The sequence below is a fragment of the Octodon degus genome, unplaced genomic scaffold (assembly GCF_000260255.1).
Source record: "Octodon degus isolate 3935 unplaced genomic scaffold, OctDeg1.0 scaffold00221, whole genome shotgun sequence".
NCBI classification, from domain to species: domain Eukaryota; kingdom Metazoa; phylum Chordata; class Mammalia; order Rodentia; family Octodontidae; genus Octodon; species Octodon degus.
Genome location: NW_004524797.1, coordinates 252,727 through 260,928, shown reverse-complemented (window position 1 = coordinate 260,928; position 8,202 = coordinate 252,727).

Below are 8,202 nucleotides of genomic sequence, written 5' to 3'. Positions count from 1 at the left end.
CCGGCGGCGGAAGACGGCCTGGGGCGGGCGCAAGCGCGCCTTCTGGCGGACGGCGAGGCAGGAGCGCCCGGCCCGGGGGCGGTGCCCGGGGGCGTGGCTCGCTCTGCGCCGGCGAGACCCCTGCCAGTCCTCGCCGGCTTCTCGACATCTTCAACGTTACCCCATCCCCAACTTGGTGCGTGGGATTAAGCCCAGGTCCTTCGCGCTGAGCTAAAGCCTCAGCTAGTTAAAGTTTTGGATGGCACTAACTATTGGCGATCCTCCTGTTTCAGCCTCCCAGAGTGCGGGAATTGCTGGTGTCCGTCGTCCTGTCCAGTTAAAACCAGTTACTTTTTATTCCAGACATTCGCCTGGCCCGCTCACATACATCTTCAGATCTTTTCTCAAGGGTCAGGCATCTGCAAAGGGGGCTTCCCCCTTAAAACATCCCCTTTGCCTAGAGTTCCCATTCCTCTTCTCAGTTGTGTCGCTTTTCCGTAGTATCTACCTAAGATGCACATTATATATATTACTTACATGTTTGTTGCCTACTATCCTAAAATTAAACCTCTCAGAGTGCAGGGAGTCTTGTTTAGTTCCTTAATGTGTTCCCGGGCCAATGCCTGCCACATAATAAATGTTAGATAAATATTTGTCAAATTCACTCATTCATTCTAAAATTACTGGACGCCCAATATTTGTTCCCTTTTTTCTTCTGCACACCAGCTTCTCTTGACATTTATTGAGCACCTGCTTTTCATGCCTTCAGCCAACACTGAACATTTTTTCTGCCTATTCTACTTGCAGTTACTAACAGCCTACTACTTAACCAGTATTTTTTCAATAGTTTGAGGTATAATTGGCATAGAATAAGCCACATATGTTCCAAATGTACAATTTAGTGAGTTTGACACGTGTACAACTATGAAACCATCGCTGTAATCAAATAGCGATCATATCCACCACACCTAAAAGTTTTTCCACGTCCCTTTATTTCCCTTCCTGTGTCTCCTTGTTCCTTTCCCCCAACTGCTCATGTTTTCTTTTGCTATAGATTTGTTTGCTTTTTCTAGGGTTTTGTTTAAACATAATCATACAGTAGGTCTTGTCTTTTAGAACGAGGATCTGGCTTCTTTTACTTAGCATAATTCTGCTGAGACTCGTCCATCAGTGCGTGTACCAGCTTCTTTTATTTCTTGGTAGTATTTCATTGTAGGGTGTACTAAACATACCATATGATCTGGTGGTTTCACTCCCAGGTATTAATCAAGAGAAATGAGAGCAAATACCCAGGAAGAGGCCTGCACAATAATGTTTATGGAAGCTTCCTTTGCAATACCCCCAAAATGGAAACATTGTCAATATCCTTTAGTAGATGAAGGGATAATTGACTGGTATATATTGAACATCTGCTGTAAAGTAACAAAACTTTATGGGGTGCTGATAAGCCTTGCTTAAGTAACTTTCCTTTTAGTGAAAAGATGCAGTAAGTAACGAATAGCTTGAAAGTGGATCGCAAGCGTGATATGCCTTGCGCAGGAGTTGGGCTTTTCCTCGAGGGCAGTAGCTAAGGCTTTGAACAAGAGCCTTCTCTGAACACTGCCTTCTTTCATACTCTCACATCTGAGACGACACTCAAATGTCTCTGCGTGAAGTTTCTCTGCATCCCCTCTCATCTATTTCAGAACTCTTCCTCCTTTCTCTCCCCTCTAGTCTACTCCAAATTTTGTAGTGGATTGAATAACCTAAAACACAACCAACCCCCGATTTGGACTCACACACTCATTACAACCCTGACTCCACATTAAAATGGGAAAGATGTAAAAAGCAGCTGTGACTTGAAAAAGTGTCAGTGGGAACAGAAAATTTGATTTTAAAAAACCCCTCTGGAGTTCAAATAAATCATAAAAGAATATAAGCTGGCCTGAGGTCTGAGATCTTTTATCCTTGAAAAAGTGTTCCATGCCTGGACTGTCCTATTTACCAATAAAAGTGATGCTCCGTAGCATTTTTATAAAACCAGTTTTTTAATGAATAGTTTCTATGAAGCAAATATTTTAAGCATAATCAGATGAGTTTTAACAAAAGCACTTAAATCATGTGTCCACCACCACAATGGAGGTACAGAACCAGTTCACCATTTCAAAGTTTCTGAGCCATCTACAGTTAATTCCCTCCCCTCTGGGCCCTTTGGAGCTGCTGGTTTTGTCACCACATCCTTTTCTTTTCCAGAGTGCCACATGAATATACGGTGCACAGTCTTTTGGGTCTTGCTCTTCTTTCCCTTGGCGTAGTGCTCTTGAGAAGCATCTGCGTTGTACCTGCCTGTAGCAAGTTCCTTTCCATTGCCGATGGTGTGTCATTGTACAGACCTGTCACAGTTTGTTTATACATTCACAGCTGATGCACATTTGTGTAATTTCCAGTTTAGGACTATTATGAATAAAACTGCTATAAACAACCACATAGGTCTTTGAGTGGTTAGATATTTTCCTTGCATATGCACTTAGGGGTAGGGTGGCAGGTTGCAGATAAGTGTATGCTTAATTGTATAAGAAGCAGTCAAACAGATTTCGTAAGTGGTTTCACCACTTTGGCTCCCCACTCTTTGTCCCCCAGCAATGCATAAGAGCTCCATTTACTTCAGATTCTCTCCAGCATTTAGCATTGTTGGTCTTTTTGATTTTAGTTCTACTGTGGATGTACAGGGACATCACGGGGAAGGCTTAATTTGCATTTACACTGGACTAATGATATTGAGCATCTGTTCATGCATGCATGTGTCCTTTACATATACTGTTGGGTAAAGTGTCCATTCTTCAGGTACATTTTTACTCAGAACATATCAGGAAGTTCTCAAAGTCCCTGGGTATCTTCCTTTAGCAAGGACAGGTTAGGAAGCCGTTTAAGTAATCAATTTTGCAAAATGAGGCAATTCAGAGAGGTCAAGAATTCACCCCATGCCCTGGATATAATTGCATTTCAGGAGAATGAAGGGAAAGCAGAAATCCCATAGGTTGGTCACTCTTTAGCACAGTGTGTCTCAGCCAGGGAAAGAGGACGCAGTACATGAAGGCAACATCTAGATACAAAATTTGGCATGTGACTCCACAAAGGGGCTGGACTCCTAAAAGCCACACTGTGGATTCACGTCAAATCTTGCTCTGATGGCCAGGTGTGGTGGTGGCACATGCCTGTAGTTGTAGGCTGAGGCAGGAGGATTGTAAATCCAAGCCTAAACCCAAGCTAAGCAATTTAACCATTTAGGGAGACTATCTTAAAGGGAAATGGCTGGGGTGTAGCTCATTGGGAAGACCCTGTTTTTAATCTGCATTTCCACAAAACAAAGAAGCAGAAAGCTGTCTTGGGGAAAGCATACGTCCTGGGGCCAAATAAGAAAGTTTTCAAAATGGACAGAGCTCACATCAAAGGCATTCTTCCTCAGCAAAAAGCCAGGCTCATCTTTTCGTCTTTGGACAATGGAGACAGGGGCAAGGAGCGCATGTTGGGTCACATTTCCTGTCCCAAAGGCTAGAGAGAAACCCTAAGTGCTCTGCTGGAGTGGCTCGTGGGGTAGGCAAGGTGGATGTGCTATCAGGGAATGAAACTCCCAACCTGAAAGATACCTGGGACGAGTTCGTGTTCTCTAAAACCAAAGAATGAATTTTAGGAACAATGGAAGTTAAGAGCAGAATATATTTATTATGGGAAAGAAAGCTTCTGCCCAACAAAAGAACAGAAGGGGACTTGAGTGGGTTGCCAAGCACCCTGCCTTCTCTAGGGGCTTCATAGAGCAAAACCATGAGGTGAAGTGGGCCTAAGGTAGGAAACACGCAGTTTGCTAGGGCATGAGGTGGGACAATACTATGGTCAACTAATAAGATTACAACCATAACTGCTCAGGTAAAATTGACTAAATCCAGGACCGAATGGGGAAGTGAGTCATACAGTAAGTGGGCAGGAATATAGAACAAGGGTTTTTGCTGTAGGGGGTTGGGCTACTGACTCTTCCTGGCTTCCTGCAGGTGATTATCAATCCCAGATGCTTATTTTTAGAGAGGTCTTCACTTGTTTGATTTTCTGTGTTATGGTCTGGCCCACAGTGGGAATGTCTGTCTCTCCCACAGTTGCAAGGTATCTTGCCTTTCCTCTGGCTCCTTTTGAGGGCCTGGCCCTGTCTGACTGCCCATAATATTTATCTAACCCAGGTGCCTACAACAGATGGACAGTAAGCTGCAGTCTGGTGGTCATTGTGGCTGTGCAGAGACTTCACACAGGAGAGGCCGCCCTGGGAAGGGAGTGCAAGCCAAGGCCCAGCTGTGGGAAGCGAATGGCCCTGTTGCCAGCTTACCTGGGCTGAGGAAGATGGAAATGTCTCCAGCAGAAAACCTCCTTCCAAAACCCTTCATGCACTTTTGGCCCCATCCAGACAGCCTGTCCTTTTGGAGAGAACCATATTCGGGGCAGACACAGACACCTGTGCTGTGCAGATGGGCCCAATGCACTTGGTTCAGTGGACTCTGCCCTCTCATTCTTCCTCCTCCCAGTTCAGCAAGCATCATTTAGAAGGAGAATGAGATGCTACAGAGAATAATTGTAGCTCTTTTTGTTTTTCCCTTGCAAGGTAGATTTTTTTTTTTTTTTTTTTTTTGATCTTTGCAGTACAATCCAAGAAGAGGTACTGTTCATCCTCCCTTTCAGAGCCTTAAATTTTATAGCTAGGAGGAAACATTGCAAATGTCCCTTCCAGAATTTTGAGTGGCAATTTGAGAGACCTCTAAGTGTTCACTTCTCATTCAAATTCATCTGTTTCTTTTTTTATAATTCTTCTAATATATATTGTTCCAATACGCACCACTACACACACACACACACACACACACACACACACACACACAATTATTTCTAGTATATATTGTTTCTTATGCATACTGTTCCCAAATAAAAACACAACTCTTGTTTATAAGTGAACTGCAGGGACTTGATTATGGCATTATTCAATTCCACTGTCTTCCTCAAAGCTACCACCTCAGGAGTAAGTTCTCTTTTAGCTGAAGCTCCAGTTCCAGATCACTTTGCCTTTTCCTCAGGTATGTTTTGGTGGAATCATTGCACATAATTCTACATCTCAACTCCTTTGTGAACAGCTTGAAGAGAGTTCACTTTTATTCGTCATTATTCTCTGAGCTATTTAATGATTTTTGCAATGTTCCTTTTGAAGCTCAATAGCATGTTCAAAGTTGTTGCATCTATGGATGAAACCCAGGCTCATGGGGACTTTTTGCTTAAGTTAGACCAGGAAAAATAGATCCGTGACAAAAGGAATCTTTGGCTAGATCTATTTTTAGTTAATCATTAACATCATAATTGCTCCCTCTGTCATCAGCTATCGCCTCATCAACAAATGCAGAGAAATTTCTAGACAACTGCATTTGTTTTAACTGAGTAAGGAAAAAAGGAAAAACAAAACAAAACAAAGGGGAGAGATTGCTGGAGCCCTGCTAAAGTTCAGGCCCTGACAAAGCTATGGAGAGCTGATCAAGCAAAACCCCCTAAGCTGCCCACAAAGCCCTCCAAGGTGAGTCAGCTGAAAGAGACTAATCCCCAGAAGGGACTGATCACTGAAGCTTTAGAGGCCACACAGCCATTGAACAGTAGAAACCAGGATAATGAGAGCTGAAAGTGATGTTGCACACAGAATCGGCGCGGTAAGGTCTTGGCTGCCTGCAAGGTCATCTTCCCCCTTTCATACCACTTAGCCTCAGCCAGGGTCCCCAAGTGAGGATGGTTCCAAAGATCTCAATGCTAGGAGTTGTCAGTGGGCTTAGAAGCCCAGTGTTGAGTGAGACAACGAGGTGGGGTGACTAGTACTTTAAACAAGGTAATCAACCCCAATATTACTGATTCTGTAATAGTCAATAAGCCTGATGGCACAAAACTTATACTATGATAGTTGCTGTGGGTGAGGAAAAGGGAACCCATATGGAAGGTGATGGGTACAGGCTCGCTGCTCTGAAATCAAAGAAGCAGATAGTAGCCAAAGATTATGTGTTCAGATTAGAAGTATGTAACACAGGGTCATTGTGTGTTGTTTGACCTAGGACATACTTCTTGCTAAATTTGGAGGTTGCACTGAATTCCTAAGCCTTTTGGCTCTGGTTCTAGCCTTAGAGTCCCTTCATTGGCAGAGTTAATTCAGATGAGATTGGGCACGTTCAGTGTCTTATAGCCATAGACACAGTTAATTCAATAAATAGCCAAAAGAGCCTTCTCTTTTTAAAATGATTGATTGATTGATTGATTGATTGATTGATTTGTTACAGGGTCTCACTACACAGTTCAGACTCATAGTGGTTCTCCTGTCACAGCCTCCCTAGTGCTGGGATTACAGGCATGCCCCACCACGCTGGGGGTTCCATGGCTGGGCACGGTGGTGGTACCGGGGATCAAACTTGAGTCCTTGCACTTGCCAGGCAGGTGCTTAGAGCACTGAGCTCTTTCTCCAGCCCAAGAATCTTCTCTTGAGGCTATTTGAGCAATCTTTTTTATCAGCGATGTTGACCCCTTTCAGGGGTCATTGTGTGCTCCAGCAGAACTTTAGACATTCAGGAGGTTATTTTTTGGTTGCCGCAGTGATCAGGCCCACCTCCTGGCATTTAGTGGGCCAAGGCTGGTTGCTTATTGTCTTTCTCCCTTACGAGAGGCGTTTCCCTTGTTTCAGCCAATATTTGATTTGTTTTCTCAGTGATTTGTGTAGATTACAAACCTGTCTTATATGTAAGCATAAATAACTTTTTCCATAACTTTACAGCGAATTTTTGTATTTTTGTCTTTTTTTCCCTTTCATTTTATGTATTTGGCACAAGGTCTCACTACACAGCTTGGACTCGTAGTGATCCTCCTGTTTTCAGCCTCCAAAGCACTGGGATTACGGGCATGCACCACCATGTGTGGACTCGGTTGCTGGCTCAGCGCACCCTGGGGAGCTGGGCTGGTGCAGCATGTGGGACCGGGGATGAACCCTGGTCCCTGTGTTTGCCAAAGCAGGCACTTATTCTACTGCGCTATCTTGCCAGCCCTTGCAATGAATTTCAAAATATTTTTTTCTACGTAGATTTCATTATAAAGGAGTAAATGAGGCAGCTACCAGATATTTGTCATATCTGTGCTGCGTCACAAAAGTTCACACAACAAACTAAGCAAGACATTCCAGTTTGTACCAGTGGACCAAGGGACACACGTGTTTTCCGTAATTCCTCATTAGAACCCTTCATTACCCACAACAAAATGACCTTTTGTGCCCTAGCGCTCACATCAGTTGAGGGAGTTAAAAGTCAGTCTTTTCAGGGATCTTCTCAAAGTTAAGACACTCCAAAATTATATTCCTTCCACCCCTCAAGGAAGAGATAATCTTCCTTATCTTGCTCGCAATTTTTTCTACATCCTCTTTCACTTAACTTCCTGTTGTTTAAAACTGGAACCTTGCTTTCAGCAGCACTTGCTTAAAACAGGATGCCTTACATTTGTGCTTAGAGTATTCTAATCCCCGAGGGCTGGATGTTGGCTAGGAAGAACCTTGGCTTTGGGCCAAAGTAAGACAGGAGGGATTTTCTTCAAGGTTAGAGTTCTTAATCCGAGGGTGATGCAGCAGGTCGGCCCTGACCTGGCTTTCCCTCTGCACAGCACAGTACTGTTCCTGAACGTGTGTTTGAAGGTTAAATTATAAACCACTTGTCAGCACCACTGCAATTAGGAGAGCTCTGCTTACAAAGCAATAGCTTCAACTACGATATCTCCCCAGTCATGTGGCTGCAGAGCTCCAGCACCTGGCGCATGCAAGCTTACACTAAATATTTGCAGTGAATAAATAAAGGAGCGAAAGGCTCAAGTCCACTCATTTTTCCTCTGCCACGTCACTCTAGTTGTATACCTGATGAATGAAATGAAAGACTTAAGAATAAAAAAAAAAAGTATATAAAAAGTGTAAAGACTGAGAAAAACGTTGACTGTTATCAAAGCCTCTGCAAAGAGAATATACTTATATGGATTAGCAAATATGTTTGTTTTGTGTTTGGATTTCACCTTTTCAATCAGTTCTGAAGGACATTCCAAACACATGAGACATAAAAGAATATTTGTTCTTCCAGTAGTAAAAAAATTACAGTCATAAATATTTTCAACAAGCTCTTATACTCATGATGGTAGATCTTCAGTTTAAAAAAA